Below are 16,403 nucleotides of genomic sequence, written 5' to 3' on the forward strand. Positions count from 1 at the left end.
CCATTCCATAGTCGGTTTTTGCCAACATTAGGGCTCCAATCCATGAGTTGAGCCTTTTAGACAGAGAGCCTCCATTCCCTAGTCGCTTTTTGCCAATATTATGGCTCCAATCCCTGAGTTGAGCTTTTTTAGACATAGGGCCTCCGTTCCGTAGTCGCCTTTTTGCCAACATGAGGGCTCTAATCCCTGAGTTGAGCCTTTGTAGACATAGGGCCTCCATTCCATAGTCGCTTTTTGCCAACATTAGGGCTTCAATCCCTGAGTTGAGCCTTATTAGACATAGAGCCTCCATTCCCTAGTCGCCTATTTTGCCAACATTAGGGTTCCAATCCCTGAGTTGAGCCTTTTTAGACATAGGGCCTCCATTCCCTAGTCGCTTTTTGCCAACATTATGGCTCCAATCCCTGAGTTGAGCTTTTTTAGACATAGGGCCTCCATTCCCTAGTCACTTTTTGCCAACATTAGGGCTCCAATATCTGAGTTGAGCCTTTTTAGTCAAAGAGCCTCCATTCCCTAGTTGCCTTTTTGCCAACATTAGGGCTCCAATCCCTGAGTTAAGCCATTTTAGACATAGGGCCTTCATTCCCTAGTCGCCTTTTTACCAACATTAGGGCTCCAATCCCTGAGTTGAATCTTTCAGACATAGGGCCTCCATTCCGTAGTCGCCTTTTTGCCAACATTAGGGCTCCAATCCCTGAGTTGAGCCTTTTTAGACATAGGGCCTCCATTCCCTAGTCTCCTTTTTGCCATCATTAGGGCTCCAATCCCTGAGTAGAGCCTTTTAGACATAGGGCCTCCATTCCCTAGTCGCCTTTTTTGCCAACATTAGGGCTCCAACCCCTGATTTGAGCCTTTTTACACATAGGGCCTCCATTCCCTAGTCGCCGTTTTGCCAACATTAGGGCTCCAATCCCTGAGTTAAGCCTTTTAGACATAGGGCCTCCATTCCCTAGTCGCATTTTTTGCCAACATTATTGCTCTAATCCCTGAGTTGAGCCTTTTTAGACATAGGTTCTCCATTCCCTAGTCGCCTCTTTTGCCAACATTAGGGCTCCAATCCCTGAGTTGAGCCTTTTTAGACATAGGGTCTCTATTGCCTAGTCGCCTTTCGCCAACATTAGGGCTCCAATCCCTGAGTTTAGCCTTTTAGACATAGGGCCTCCATTCCGTAGTCGCCTTTTTGCCAACATTAGGGCTCCAATCCCTGAGTTGAGCCTTTTTAGACATAGGGCCTCCATTCCCTAGTCTCCTTTTTGCCATCATTAGGGCTCCAATCCCTGAGTAGAGCCTTTTAGACATAGGGCCTCCATTCCCTTGTCGCCTTTTTTGCCAACATTAGGGCTCCAACCCCTGATTTGAGCCTTTTTACACATAGGGCCTTCATTCCCTAGTCGCCTTTTTGCCAACATTAGGGCTCCAATCCCTGAGTTGAGCCTTTTAGACAAAGAGCCTCCATTCCCTAGTCGCCTTTTTTGCCAACATTAGGGCTTTAATCACTGAGTTGAGACATTTTAGACGTACGGCCTCCATTCCTAGTCGCCTTTTTGCCATCATTAGGCCTCCAATCCCTGAGTTGAGCCTTTAAGACATAGGGCCTCCATTCCCTAGTCGCCTTTTTTGCCAATATTCGGGCTCCAACCCTTGAGTTGAGCCTTTTAGACATAGGGTCTCCTTTCCCTAGTCGCCTTTTTTGCCAATATTAGGGCTCAAATCCTTGAGTTAAGCCTTTTTAGACATAGGGCATCCAGTCTCTAGTCGCCTCTTTTTCCAACATTAGGGTTCCAATTCCTGAGTAGAGCCTTTTTAGACATAGGGCCTCCATTCCCTAGTAGCCTTTTGCCAACATTAGGGCTCTAATCCCTGAGTTGAGCTTTTTAGACGTAGGGCCTCCATTCCCTAGTCGCCTTTTTGCCAACATTAGGGCTCCAATCCCTGAGTTGAGCCATTTAGACATAGGGCCTCCATTCCCTAGTCACCTTTTTTGCCAACATTAGGGCTCCAATCCCTGAGTTGAGACTTTTTAGACTTAGGGCCTCCATTCCTAGTCGCCTTTTTGCCATCATTAGGGCTCCAATCCCTGAGTTGAGCCTTTTAGACATAGGGCCTCCATTCCTTAGTCGCCTTTTTTGCCAACATTAGGGCTCCAATCCCTGAGTTGAGCCTTTTATAGACATAGGGCCTCCATTCCCTAGTCGCGTTTTGCCAACATTAGGGCTCCAATCCCTGAGTTGAGCCTTTTTAGACAAAGAGCCTCCATTCCCTAGTCGCCTTTTTGCCAACATTAGGGCTCCAATCCCTGAGTTGAGCCATTTTAGACATAGGGCCTTCATTCCCTAGTCGCCTTTTTGCTAACATTAGGGCTCCAATCCCTGAGTTGAGCCTTTTAGACATAGGGCCTCCATTCCGTAGTCGCCTTTTTGCCAATATTAGGGCCAATCCTTGAGTTGAGCATTTTTTGACATAGGGCCTCCATTCCTTAGTCTCCTTTTGGCCATTATTAGGGCTCCAATCCCTGAGTAGAGCCTTTTAGACAAAGGACCTCCATTCCCTAGTCGCCTCTTTTGCCAACATTAGGGCTCCAACCCCTGAGTTGTGTCTTTTTAGACATAGGGCCTCCATTCTCTATTCGCCTTTTTGCCAACATTAGGGCTCCAATCCCTGAGTTAAGCCTTTTAGACATAGGGACTCTACCCTGAGTTGAGCCTTTTTAGGCATAGGTTCTCCATTCCCTAGACGCCTCTTTTGCCAACATTAGGGCTCCAATCCCTGAGTTAAGCCTTTTTAGACATAGGGCCTTCATTATCTAGTCGCCTTTTGCCAACATTAGGGCTCCAATCACTGAGTTTAGCCTTTTAGACATAGGGCCTCCATTCCCTAGTCGCCTTTTTTGCCAACATTAGTGCTCCAACCCCTGAGTTGAGCCTTTTTAGACATAGGGCCTTCATTACCTAGTCGCCTTTTTGCCAACATTAGGGCTCAAATCCCTGAGTTGAAGCCTTTTAGACATATGGCCTCCATTCCCGGGTCTCTTTTTTTGCCAATATTAGGGCTCCAAGCCCTGAGTTGAGCCTTTTTAGACATAGGGCCTCCATTCCCTAGTCGCCTCTTTAGCCTCCAATCCCTGAGTTGAGCCTTTTTAGACAGAGGGCCTTCATTCCGTAGTCGCCTTTTTGCCAACATTACGGCTTTAATCCCTGAGTTGAGCCTTTGTAGACATAGGGCCTCCATTCCGTAGTCGCCTTTTTGCCAACATTAGGGCTATAATCCCTGAGTTGAGCCTTTGTAGACATAGGGCATCCATTCCATAGTCGCTTTTTGCCAACATTAGGGCTCCAATCCATGAGTTGAGCCTTTTAGACATAAAGCCTCCATTCCCTAGTCGCTTTTTGCCAACATTATGGCTCCAATCCTTGAGTTGAGATTTTTTAGACATAGGGCCTCCATTCCGTAGTCGCCTTTTTGCCAACATGAGGGCTCTAATCCCTGAGTTGAGCCTTTGTAGACATAGGGCCTCCATTCCATAGTCACTTTTTGCCAACATTAGGGCTTCAATCCCTGAGTTGAGCCTTTTTAGACATAGAGTCTCCATTCCCTAGTCGCTTATTTTGCCAACATTAGGGTTCCAATCCCTGAGTTGAGCCTTTTTAGACATAGGGCCTCCATTCCCTAGTCGCTTTTTGCCAACATTATGGCTCCAATCCCTGAGTTGAGTTTTTTTAGACATAGGGCCTCCATTCCCTAGTCACTTTTTGCCAACATTAGGGCTCCAATATCTGAGTTGAGCCTTTTTAGACAAAGAGCCTCCATTCCCTAGTCGCCATTTTGCCAACATTAGGGCTCCAATCCCTGAGTTGAGCCATTTTAGACATAGGGCCTTCATTCCCTATTCGCATTTTTGCTAACATTAGGGCACCAATCCCTGAGTTGAGCCTTTTAGACATAGGGCCTCCATTCCGTAGTAGCCTTTTTGCCAATATTAGGGCCAATCCCTGAGTTAAGCCTTTTTAGACATAGGGCCTCCATTCCCTAGTCTCCTTTTTGCCATTATTAGGGCTCCAATCCCTGAGTAGAGCCTTTTAGACATAGGACCTCCATTCCCTAGTCGCCTTTTTTGCCAACATTAGGGCTCCAACCCCTGAGTTGAGCCTTTATAGACATAGGGCCTCCATTCCCTAGTCGCCTTTTTGCCAACATTAGGGCTCCAATCACTGAGTTAAGCCTTTTAGACATAGGGGCTCCACCCTGAGTTGAGCCTTTTTAGGCATAGGTTCTCCATTCCCTAGACGCCTCTTTTGCCAACATTAGGGCTCCAATCCCTGAGTTGAGCCTTTTTAGACATAGGGCCTTTATTCCCTAGTCGCCTTTCGCCAACATTAGGGCTCCAATCCCTGAGTTTAGCCTTTTAGACATAGGGCCTCCATTCCCTAGTCGCCTTTTTTGCCAACATTAGTGCTCCAACCCCTGAGTTGAGCCTTTTTAGACATAGGGCCTTCATTACCTAGTTGCCTTTTTGCCACCATTAGGGCTCCAATCCCTGAGTTGAGCCTTTTAGACATATGGCCTCCATTCCCGGGTCTCCTTTTTTGCCAACATTAGGGCTCCAAGCCCTAAGTTGAGCCTTTTTAGACATAGGGCCTCCATTCCCTAGTCGCCTCTTTTGCCAACATTAGGGCTCCAATCCCTGAGTTGAGCCTTTTTAGACATAGGGCCTCCATTCTGTAGTCGCCTTTTTGCCAACATTAGGGCTCTAATCCCTGAGTTGAGCCTTTGTAGACATAGGGCCTCCATTCCGTAGTCGCCTTTTTGCCAACATTAGGGCTCTAATCCCTGAGTTGAGCCTTTGTAGACATAGTGCCTCCATTCCATAGTCGGTTTTTGCCAACATTAGGGCTCCAATCCATGAGTTGAGCCTTTTAGACAGAGAGCCTCCATTCCCTAGTCGCTTTTTGCCAATATTATGGCTCCAATCCCTGAGTTGAGCTTTTTTAGACATAGGGCCTCCGTTCCGTAGTCGCCTTTTTGCCAACATGAGGGCTCTAATCCCTGAGTTGAGCCTTTGTAGACATAGGGCCTCCATTCCATAGTCGCTTTTTGCCAACATTAGGGCTTCAATCCCTGAGTTGAGCCTTATTAGACATAGAGCCTCCATTCCCTAGTCGCCTATTTTGCCAACATTAGGGTTCCAATCCCTGAGTTGAGCCTTTTTAGACATAGGGCCTCCATTCCCTAGTCGCTTTTTGCCAACATTATGGCTCCAATCCCTGAGTTGAGCTTTTTTAGACATAGGGCCTCCATTCCCTAGTCACTTTTTGCCAACATTAGGGCTCCAATATCTGAGTTGAGCCTTTTTAGTCAAAGAGCCTCCATTCCCTAGTTGCCTTTTTGCCAACATTAGGGCTCCAATCCCTGAGTTAAGCCATTTTAGACATAGGGCCTTCATTCCCTAGTCGCCTTTTTACCAACATTAGGGCTCCAATCCCTGAGTTGAATCTTTCAGACATAGGGCCTCCATTCCGTAGTCGCCTTTTTGCCAACATTAGGGCTCCAATCCCTGAGTTGAGCCTTTTTAGACATAGGGCCTCCATTCCCTAGTCTCCTTTTTGCCATCATTAGGGCTCCAATCCCTGAGTAGAGCCTTTTAGACATAGGGCCTCCATTCCCTAGTCGCCTTTTTTGCCAACATTAGGGCTCCAACCCCTGATTTGAGCCTTTTTACACATAGGGCCTCCATTCCCTAGTCGCCGTTTTGCCAACATTAGGGCTCCAATCCCTGAGTTAAGCCTTTTAGACATAGGGCCTCCATTCCCTAGTCGCATGTTTTGCCAACATTATTGCTCTAATCCCTGAGTTGAGCCTTTTTAGACATAGGTTCTCCATTCCCTAGTCGCCTCTTTTGCCAACATTAGGGCTCCAATCCCTGAGTTGAGCCTTTTTAGACATAGGGTCTCTATTGCCTAGTCGCCTTTCGCCAACATTAGGGCTCCAATCCCTGAGTTTAGCCTTTTAGACATAGGGCCTCCATTCCCTAGTCGCCTTTTTACCAACATTAGGGCTCCAATCCCTGAGTTGAGCTTTTTAGACATAGGGTCTCCATTCCCTAGTCTCCTTTTGCCAACATTAGGGCTCCAATCCCTGAGTTGAGCCTTTTAGACATAGGGTCTCCATTCTCTAGTCACCTTTTTTGCTAACATTAGGGCTACAATCCCTGAGTTGATCCTTTTAGACATAGGGTATCCATTCCCTAGCCACCTTTTGCCAACATTAGGGCTCAAATCCCTGAGTTGAGCCTTTTTAGACATAGGGCCTCCATTCTCTAGTCGCCTTTTCACCAACATCAAGGCTCCAATCCCTGAGTTGACATTTTAGATATAGGGCTCCATCCCCTGAGCTTTTCCCTTCTAGATAGATGCAATCCTTATTTTATTTACTTTCAAAAAAAAGGAGGAATAGTTTAGACTTTGTTGCAAATAACTCACAAAAGTTTCCTAGTGAAAACTGGGGCAGAAAATTTTGTTTGTTGTTTGTTTTGGTGTCTGAGCAGGTTTTACCTCGAGACACAGGGTTCGAGATGACCAAAAGAATTAGGCTCAATCCAAAATAAATAAAAGAAGAAAAAGAACAAAAAGAAGTGAATTCAAATGCTGAAGCAGACAAAGATGCGGATTGCTCAAGATATAATTGGAGTCACAAGCTTCGCATGCCCCCCCTTTGACCCAAAGCTGAAGAAAGAACCAGCACCTACAGCTAACGAGCATCAAGATTCATATCGGAGTACACAACAAGAACCAGCTAAGACTCAAGATCAACTTTCAAGAGATTTATAGATAGGAATGTTGTAACTCGTAGTTGATAGGCTTAGCTAGTTTAGCTTTTTATTTTCTATTTTTGGTGTAATAAGGAGCTCAGCAAGCAGAAGCAGCAGCAACAGCAGCGAAATCACAACTTCTCGGTACTCCCAGCTACCAAAACTTTCAAAACTGCACTGACCTGATTCCTTTATAGCCAAGGATATGTAGGCAACCTCCAAAGCAATGTTCGGTCAGATTTTTCCAAAAAAATGCTTCTCATGGAGTTTCCCACACGGGCAAAAATTGCTCATAATTGTTCATTTTATCTTTGCCCGAAAATCCTTCGTGTTCCCAGCAAAGAAGGGCAGTTGTGAGCACGTGATTTTTGCCCTACATGAAAATAACTCCTAAAAAATAGACCAAAATAAATTTTTTTAAGGAATTTTAGAAGTTTTTCTTTATTTAGTTGCATTTCATGCACTTTTAATATTTTTAAAATCATAAAAAATCAAGTTTTAATTTCATGCCATTTTAGGTTCAATTTGCATGTAGGAATTAATTTTATTTAAAAAAAATCAAAAAATGATCATTTTTACATATTTAGATTTTAGCCTTTAAAATTAGCATGTTTCTTTAGTTTTAAGTTAATTAGTTGTTTTAATGTTAAAAATAAATAAAGAATTTTAATTTTTACAAAATAGATTGATTTAGGATTTTAATTAATCGAATTTTAAAATCGATGAAAAAGAAAAGGAAAACAAAGAAAGGCAGAAGGGTCATTTTGAAGCTCAAAATCGGACTGGGCCAGCTTGGAACAACCCATTTGATTTAAATCCCTAGCCCATTTTAAAGGCCCAAACCTTTGACCCATTAACCCTTTCCCCTCTTAAAATACCCTAATGCCTCACATAAAATAAGAGATCCCTAAGACCTAATGGATTTCCCATCTGGAAAGAGCAATCCGTTGTTGGAAGAACAGAGCCCTTGCCCCTGTGAAAAACGGCATGCTTCTTCTTGAGCACAAGAGCTCTCCATTTTTAAAAGAGCAGGAACGACGCTCCATCTCGTCTCCCTTCTTCAACGAAAAATCCACTCCTAAAATGAGCTAAAAATAGTTTCAAACTTGGCTGAAATCTCCAAAAGAAAACAACTCCAAAATAAGTTTAGATCTTTCATCAAAGGCCAGCAAAACTCCTAGCCAAAAATTCTATTTAAATAGGTTTGAAAATCTGTCCAAACATCATCTTTTCAAGGTAGTGTTCATTTGGGTAGGAGTTTAAAATTCAAAATCTTCCACTCAAGTCGAGGTCGGGTTTGAGTTTTATGTTGGGATTCCGATCGTGGGTCTATTGTTGTTGTAGTAGCTGTGATGTTAGAGCTCTTATAAAGCGATTAGTGTTGACATCGGGATACTACGTGATTGCTACAAATCCTTTGCCCTGTAGTGCTTTGGGAGGTGGCTTGTTGCATATTTAGGTATGGAATACTTTATATGTTAAATTTGATTACTTGGTGACTTTCATTTAATATTCAGATTCGGAAAGTAACCCAACTATAGTTCCTGCCTAAAGAAAGAATTAATGTCCTTGTTTTGCAATTTAGGAGATCTATTCATTGCACTTCTCTTATTCATCAGTAGATTTCTTCTCCTACACACACGCCTATTCACGTGTTTCTTATTGATATGGCAACTGCATTTGACTGCTTGATATAAAGGGCTGGCTGCTTTATTTGCTAAGTGATATTCTTAGATGCCATGTACCGTGAAAATTCTAATTGATTGATTTCATAAGTTATGCGAGATTTTATTTTTATATGTGTATCATAATTTCTCAAAAGGCGAAAAGTGAAAGTTTGATTGCATATATACCTCTTCCCTGTGCTAATAAGTGCGATTTATTTAAATAGCCAATGTTTGGATGTTGGGATATTTCGGCCCAATTTATAAAAATATCTGGCATAAGTGCTAAGCTAGTTTCTAATTATGTATTCCGCCATGAGGTCATCAGTTCAAAGAAAGCACATTAACATATATGTACTTAAGCTATAGTTCAATTAAAATAGTTGATACTGGCCCATTTTTAATATTGCAAATGGGAATTTAGTAGCCATTTGAAGCCTACAGATGTTAACTTGACAAAAGCGGTTGATCCTTGGCTATGTGTTCATAATTGGTAATTGGTTTTGATTAGATATTTCTTTCTTGAAAACATTTAGTTACTTGACCAAATGATGTTAATGTTTTCTTTAGGCGCGTAATTTAAATTAATTTCTTTAAACTCGGGTGTGCATTTCATGTGACCCAAATCCAAATATCAACAACGTTAAATAAAATATGTCGTGGACCGTGGGTGCATTTCATGTGGCGTGGTTCAAAGACGTGTTTTAGATAACGTTGAATTTTCTTAAAATTAATTAAAAGCGGTTTAAATAAGTTTAAATGTACCATAAGCTAAAACAAGTATTAAAATCAGATAATAGGCCAATTATGATAGTTTAAGCGACCGTGCTAGAACCACAGAAAACGCGGTGCCTAACACCTTCCCTCGGGTGAACAGAATTTCTTATTCAGAATTTCAGGTTCGCAGACTTCAAAAGGAAAGTCGAATCTTCCTCGATTTGGGATTTAAAAAATAAACCGGTAACTTGGGACACCAAATAAACTATCCCAAGTGGCGACTCTGAATTGAATAAATAATCCCATTTCGAATAATGTCACTTAAATTGGAAAAAACTTCTTTGTACTACCTTCGGGTAGTGTAAAAAAGGAGGTGTGACGCATACTTGTTAAACTTGCTAAGTGACGGACTCAGATTATTAAAAGAGAGGAAAGATTCAATGAATTGATCATAAGTTCTGCAACTGATAGTAACCATTATTACTGGTTTTTTAGATCTATACTTGAGTGACGCGGATCAGATTCAATTAGGAATTCCTATAGGCATGCTTTTTACGCGTTGCTGATTTTAATCTTTGTAGACATGGTGTAAAAATGCAGAAACCTTATAGACACAGTATCTAAATGTAGAAGACCTGTTTTAAACCTATAAGCATGGAATCTAGATGCAATTGAATATGCAGAATTAAACAGTCCTATAGTCATGATTTTTATATGAAGTTGAATATGCAGAATTCAAAATAGACTTATAGACATGATTTCTATATGCATTTGAATATGCAGAATTCAGAATACCTATAGACATGGTTTCTATATGAAAGTTGGATATGCAGGGATATGGTAGTCCTATAGTCATGATTTCTACCCTTTGCATACATAGTTACCTAGCCTTTTCTACTAACCATCCCCAAGTGTTTATTACAAATTATTACAACCCAGAATAAATAAAAATACATCAGAAACAAAAATACAACCAGAGAAAGCTTGATTCTTGACTTCATTTCTGAGTTATGAGATAGACCAACTCAAGAGACCATTGATCCAAAGCCTTTCTCCCATTTGAGTGTGTCAAAGTTCCCTAAGAGCCTCAATGGGACTCCGGGCAATGCTCACACCCAAATGTATTATCAGATTAGGGACAAGTGCAGTGTGGAAGTGTCAGCCCTCAAGTGTCCAAGTTCAGAGGGAGCTCAAGGGGTCCCAAGGCAAGGCTTACAAGAAGGGGCAGAACTTAATGATTAAGAAAGTGTGCAAGTGAAGAACAGAATTCTAAAAGGGGTAAAGGAGAGGGAAGCAGCTACAAATAAGTACACAAAAAAAGGTTTAGAGGGAATAGGGAGGTTGTAAAGAGCATATTGCTTAGGCAAGGGAAGACTTTAGGCATGCCCAGCAATGCAGGATGCTAGCATACCTATAAGACTATCAGAACACACACTATTAGAGGCTAGGATCCTAGGGGATCAAGTTTGATTCAGGGGAAATAATTTGCAGTATTGCCATGCTTCAAACCAAAGCATGAACACATAGGGGTAGGGGTTTGGATTCATAATAGAACAGGCAAAATGAAATTTCAGCATGCTAGAGTAAGTGTTGAACTATACGGAAACAACAGGTAGACATGCAAGTAAAGGTAGAAAATAAACACATTGTTGTGATTGCTGGAAATCTTAATAAGAACATATCAGTTTAAATAAGCAAATAGAGAAAAAAAAAGGCAACAGGGCTTGCAAACAGGCCACAGTACAAGTAGCAAGAGAGAATACTTTTGATTGTAAGTGTGAGTTCAGAAAAAGCTACGAGTGTTGGTGTGTGTGTCAATGAAAGAGTCGGGTATTTATAGTGTGAAAACATGCAGAAAATAAGGTAAGGATTATAGTTCAGAAATAATTAAGGAACTATGTGTTAATTAAAATCAAATTAGTATCAAAGACTTCCTTCAATTAAGGAATTAAATCAAACGGTAGCATGCAAGTGCTAAATAAGGAAAGAAATCACATAGGGCTGAATATGACTAATAAGGAAGTATTTCCAGCATAGTACAAGTAAACACAGAGGCTAGATTCATCAGACTCTAATCAAGGAAAGGCCTGTAAGAATCCCATACCAATGTAATCAAGGTAAGGGGATCAAATCGACTTAAGTAGAAAAGGTAGGGGTCGAAGGTTTGAAGGAAAGTGTTCAAATAAATCCAAGAAGCAGGGAAATCAGAAAGAATCAATTACAAGAGTGAAATCAGAATTACACAAAGAGATTTGAAATCAGTCCACAATCAAAGATTATTTTGAGAGGGAAATTTAGCATATAAAGGAGCGCATAACATTAGGCATACAACGCTGAACTCATGTCAAAGAGAATAATCACACGACAGTCACATAAGCCATTTTCACCAACTAAGTAATAGAAAAGGGGAGAGTATTAGAAGCATGCAAAAGGGTCAAGTAGAAAGTTTTGTGAAAACTGTAATCCAGTTCCAATGAGGACAGGAAATCGAAATCACATAAAGCATAGAAGTTGAAGTAGAGATTTCGAAACTTAGCCGAACAACAGATGAAGCAACTTCAGAAACCCCAACAGGTCCAAAGAGATTAGGGTTCTGAAACCAAACAAGTCCAGAGATGAGGAACCAACAAATCATGTAGAAAATAGCCTTAAAACTAAGCTGAACCCCCAAATTCTAGGGTTTTTACCATTTATCGAGTATAGAGATGAAAGCAAGTAAATTAGGCAGAAATACTAAAGAGATAAGTTCAAAAATCCCAAAAAGGGAACTAAGACTCTTATCATGCATTTTCCATTAGAAGAAACTCATAGAAACATAGTAAAAGAACAGTAGAAGAACACATAAAGAGACACAGTAGAAGAAACTCATAAGAAACATAATAGAAGAACAACATAAGAAACGCAGTAGAACACGCTAAAAATCAGAGAAGGCTTTGAACTAACTTAACAAAACCCTAAATCGGAAAAGATAAAGGTTTTGAAGGTGAAGTTCTGTAAGAGACTTTGAGAAATTGTTTAAAAACTTAGAGAGAACACAGATCTACAACGGATCTAAAAGAATCAGAAGAACCTCGAAGGTTAGGGTTTCATAAGAAACTCAAATGGTGAGAAAGGCTTGGAAATCATCGATCTAAGCAGGAGAGGTCGAGATCAAGCTTGAATAGCCATAGCCAGCCGGAGCAAGGTCAAGGTCTGGACCAAATTTATACAAGGTCTGGCCTTGAAGCCATGATAATCGAGCATATAGGAGTTGTAGGAGGTAGGTATAGGCCTTTAATGGCTTTGAAAGCCATGGATTCAAGCGATTTTCGGCTAGGGTTTGAGAGGGGAGTTGAGAGAGAACTGAGTGAGGAGGGACTTTGAAGGAAGCTACGAGTGAGAAATGATTAGGTTTAGGGGTTATTTCGGGTTAAAAAAGGAAGGGACGAATGAGAGTTGTTGATCTAAATGATCAATGGCTGGGATTAAAAGGGGGATCTGGGCGGGTTATTAAAAAGGGTCGTGGGTTGTGTAGTTTTAGGAATTGGGCTGGGTAATTGAACTTGAAATTGGGTTTAATTGGATGCCAAATCTGGCTAAAATTGAAATGTAAATGGGCTGACATTTAAATAGCCATTTTTCCCTTATTTATTTTATAAAAAATAGTAAAATAGTTTCTGGAAATAAATTAAAGGTACTAAAATGACTAATAATACATAATTATCAAAATAAAAATATTGGAGTCAATTTTATAATTATGAAAATAATTAAATCTTAAAATAGGCTAATATTGCAATTATGCGCAATGTAGCTTTAAAAATACTAAATAAATTTGTAAAAAATATGCAAAAATTATGCTAGATATATTTTAATATAAATATGAGAATCTAATAAATGAATCACCAAAAATGATAATTTTGGAAATATATATTGGGTTTTTCTTGATAAAATAGGGTAATAAATTGATTTAAAAATCTTTAAAAATTAAAGAGAAATAAGAAAACCTTTGGACATACTTATATATGCATATACATACTATTTTGAAAGTATTTTGCATATTAAAAATATATAGGGAAAAATTGGGTATCAACAATCACATCTCGCCCCTCGCTCAGGGAATCACAAGCCATCGATGCATATCTGATACCGAGCGATACGCGCATACGAACGCGTAGAAGGAACTCAAAGAGTTACCTTTTAAGCTGAATCAAGGGCGCACGATAAGAATTAAACAATGTGAAGTTTTTCCTAAAGGTTCTGCAGCCTATCGAGGATAAATACAAACGTCTCTGTACCGATCCGCGAGACTCTACTAAACCTTCTCATGACTCATGTGACCTATGTAACCTAGGCTCTGATACCAACTTGTCATGGCCAAAACCAACCCGGTCATGATGACGCCTATCGTGAACTCGTGTGACAAATAAGTTGTTTTTATACCATTTATAAACAATAATTCTCATAATGAAATTTTAAAGAAAAATGCGGAATAATTACACAAGCCCGACATCGGGTTGTCACAAGTCATGAGCATCTACCAAGGTCTGAGTACAACAAGGGTCTAAAAATGTACTAAATACAGTAATAAAAAATGAGAGGAAGGAAGCAGTGCTGTGAACGTCGTGCAGCCACCTTGCTAACTCTGATGACTCCGTGTCTGAGCAATCAACACCCACTACCGAATTCCAAAATACCTGAATCTGCACACGAGGTGCAGGGAGTAATGTGAGTACTCCAACCCAGTAAGTAATAAGAGTAAATAAAGACTGAGCAGTAGGAAACGATGAATCCACATTATGATAAACTCAGTAAGCACCACAAGCTTTCAAATCAGAATACGAGTCAATCGTCTCATTTAAATCCAGCTTTGGTAAAAATCATTTGAAGATGCTTTCCAACAGTTTCAATAGAGGTTCAATACAATTTATAATTAAAGAGATGAAAATCATAGTCGGCTCCTCGGGCAAAACATAGTTCGTATACCACCCCTCGGGAAAAACAGGAATCATAAACACCTTATAACATAAAAATCTCAGTGGAAATAACAAAGCCAAATCAGCGATTAAATTCTGAACATCTCATAAAAAAAACTCCAGCTTAAATGAAGGTTGTTTAAAAGCATTTGTTCTACATTTTCAATAGAGGCTTAGTATAAAGAGGGGTGGAAATAGCAATTTCATAAAAACAAGCCCCTCGGGCAAAGCATCACTCATATATGTATATAGCCCTTCGGGCAAGCCTCTCAGTCACTCGAGACTCAACTCCCATCACTCAGCACTCACACTCAATAAGTACCGTATAGTAACCACTGTAGCGCGTAGCCCAATCTAGATGTTGCTGCGACGTATAGGACGATCCATTTATCTCGTCGACGATGCTCACTGGGGGTGTGTAGACTCCGGAGGGGCTCCTACAACCCAAGAGCTATATCGCTGCGACGTGCAGCCCGATCCAACATATCGTTGTGGCGTGCAGCCCGATCCATATACATATATATGTATATATATATATTGTTGCGACGTGCAGCCCGATCCATAAATATATAATCCTCACAACCAGGCCCTCGGCCTCTCTTAGTAATTAAACCCACAATCAGACTCTCGGTCTATCTCAGTCATCAACCTCACAATCACTCGGTCCATCAGAAAATCAGGGAACTCAGCCCAAATAGTTTTCACATTTTAAGAAGTAAAGTGATAAAACCATATTTAAACGATAACAGGTAAAACATGAGTGATGATAGGCTTTCAAAACAAATAGAGTGAGGAAAAATAGTGAAAATGCCCCTAAGGGTCTCAACAGGTCGGCACAAGGCCCCAAACATGGCATACAACCCAAAATATATTATCAATCTCTAAAATGTGAAATATCGTAAGATTTCAAATCAAATACGCAACTTAACAGTCGTACGGGATGGACCAAGTCACAATCCCCAATGGTGCAAAACTCTACGCTCGTCATATAGCGTGAGCGTCACCTCAAAATAGCACAACGATGTGAAATCCGGAGTTTCAAACTCTCAGGACAGTATTTAAAATCATTACTTACCTCGTTCCGGTCCAAACTCTAACCCGCGATGCCTTTGTCCCCATGAATAGACCTCCGGATGCTCCAAGTCTAGCCACAATCAGTACATAACCATTAGAATATTCTAAGGGAACGAAGCCCACTCGAAAATATTCAATTTACATTAAAATTCCCGAAATTGCTCAAACTCGGCCCCAGGGCCCACATCTCGAAATCCGACAAAATTAACATCAATGGAATCCTCATCCTATCACGAGTCTATACATACCAAGAACATCAAAATCAGACCTCAATTGCCCCCTCAAATTCTCAATTTACACTCTCCAAATTCAAGCCCTAATTCCCCAATTTTTGGCTTTAATTTTCACATATTTCATGATTAAACAAGTAAGAATCAGCACAGGATCGAGTATAGAGTTCAAAAATCTTACCTCCAATTGTTTCCCTTAGATTCCCTCTTCAATCCTTCTCAAGAGCTCCAAAAATTGCTCAACAATAGAGAAAATAGACCAAAAATCGCGAAACTCATTGTTTAAACATTCTGCCCCAGGTAAAATTACCTTCTTCGTGAACGCGACCGGCCTCTCGCGTTCGCGTAGACCAAATTCACTACCTCCACTTTTCCCTTCGCGAACACAGAGAACTCCACGCGAGCGCGATGCTTCTCCATACCAGGCTTTCGCGAACGCATAGCACATGGGCCTGGGGTGCCCAACGACCTTACTCCTCTATGTGAACGCGACTCCAGTCTCGCGTCCGCGATGCACATGAATCCTCCACCTTCGTATTCGCGTTCTCATCCTCGCGAATGCGAAGAACAAAAATATCATCACACAAAAACACCCTTCGCGAACGGGAGTACCTGACCGCGAACACGAAGAACAAATTGTCTGCAGCACAAAACCAGCAAAAACTGCAAAGTCCAAAGTCTAAAATTGATCCGTTTAACCATCTGAAACTCAGCCGAGGCCCTCGAGATCTCAACCAAACATGCCAACACAACCCATAACCTCATTTAAACTTGTTCCAACCTTTGAAACGCTTAAAACAACATAAAAACACCAAAATCACATCGGATTCAAGCTTAAGAATTTCAAGAACTTCCAAATTACGCGTTTGATCAAAAATCCAACCAAACCACGTCCGAATGACCTAATATTTTGCACACACATCAAAAATGATACAATGGAGCTACTGCAACTTCCTTAATT

Source organism: Nicotiana sylvestris, chromosome 10 (genome assembly GCF_000393655.2).
Source record: "Nicotiana sylvestris chromosome 10, ASM39365v2, whole genome shotgun sequence".
Lineage (NCBI taxonomy): Eukaryota > Viridiplantae > Streptophyta > Magnoliopsida > Solanales > Solanaceae > Nicotiana > Nicotiana sylvestris.